Genomic DNA, 1,330 nt, shown 5'->3' with positions numbered 1-1,330 from the left:
GATTTCTACATTTTAAAAACAATGCAAGATATAAAGTGATAGAAATCATTACTCATTCAGATATTTAAAAAGGAGTAGGAATTACTGATTATCACACTGTCTCTCTTAAATGCATGTTCCTACTTTTTCTTTTACTATTCTTTACATTAATAGCAATGTGAGCAAGGATAGCAAAGTATCTGCTGATTGGGGAAAATATGGGACTGCAGATTCTCTAATCCCTTTTCAAACATTACAACATGTATTTCTACTAGGAGTTAAAATTCCCACAAGTTGATAGAATATATGTTCCTTGTTTTGATAAGCATGTGCAATATCAGAATCTCTAGCCATAGAGCATGAAGGAATAGTAAAGCTCTTCTGATGACTGCAAAATCTTTTCAGTAGTGCAGTTTTTCCTGCCTATACTTCCACTGGTTTTGAATTTCTCTTCTAACTCTGCACTGTATACAGTATTTTAGACACTGTAAACCAAATATTGTACTGACCACCCTGAGGGCAGCTTTCTGAGAGGCAAACACAGTGTCCTGACCAAACACTCACTGATAAAGATGGGAGAAACTTGAAACTGAAATAAAATGAGGCAACATATGGTTTAAATGACTCACAACTCAGCAGGAAGATATCGCAAGTTTCTGTGCAGGCCATCTATGGCTTTCATGTCTTCAGGAGTCAACTGGAATTCGAAGACCTATCACATAAGAGGAAAGCTTTCAGTGTATTTAGATAGCATGTTTGCAACTGTCAAAAGTTCAAGTGTATCGTGCAGAGGCAACATTTAAAATAGGAGAAATGTCTAGAATTTACTAAAGACATCTAATGAACCACACAAACTGCCAAGGAATATTTGGAGAAAATTAAAGAAAAGTTTATTTTTAAAGAGGCATAAATGTATTTATTATTCAGAAATTTAAAAGTGAACACTCAAAGACATAGAGTACAGTGCTGCAAGAGAGAAAGGTACATTATTTCTTCAAACTGTAAACGTTTATATTTCTCTCAAGAGGGTGGAGCCTGCACAGGATGTTCTATATTGGGACTTGGCTTATGGGCAAAAGGTGGCCCATTCACAGAAGATAATGGCCCATTCTTAGGAAAAGAATATTTACAGGTGAAAAAGACAGTCTATTCACAAGTAAGCAAGGCCTATTTACATTTAAAAGAAAATTGCCCAGGCTTACTATGTACTAAGAGAAGACAAAACAAACAACCAACAACAAAAAGTTTGTCCTGTGCCCTGAAGCTGCTGTTTCTTTGTTTAAAATTATGATGTTCTTTGTCTCCTTTCAGGGAAGATACATCTTTATTTGTTCTATTCTGCTTCACCCAC

The 1,330-nt window shown here is 35.5% G+C and overlaps 1 pseudogene; it reads right to left on the bottom strand.

Annotated features, from left to right (window-relative positions):
* Positions 1-35: 35 nt before the first annotated feature.
* The window catches only part of LOC102006803, a 351,399-nt pseudogene continuing 350,104 nt past the window's right edge, over positions 36-1,330 (bottom strand).

The sequence above is a fragment of the Chinchilla lanigera genome, unplaced genomic scaffold (genome assembly GCF_000276665.1).
Source record: "Chinchilla lanigera isolate Chin_1 unplaced genomic scaffold, ChiLan1.0 scaffold00028, whole genome shotgun sequence".
NCBI lineage: Eukaryota > Metazoa > Chordata > Mammalia > Rodentia > Chinchillidae > Chinchilla > Chinchilla lanigera.
This window is presented reverse-complemented; position numbering and strand designations above follow the sequence as displayed.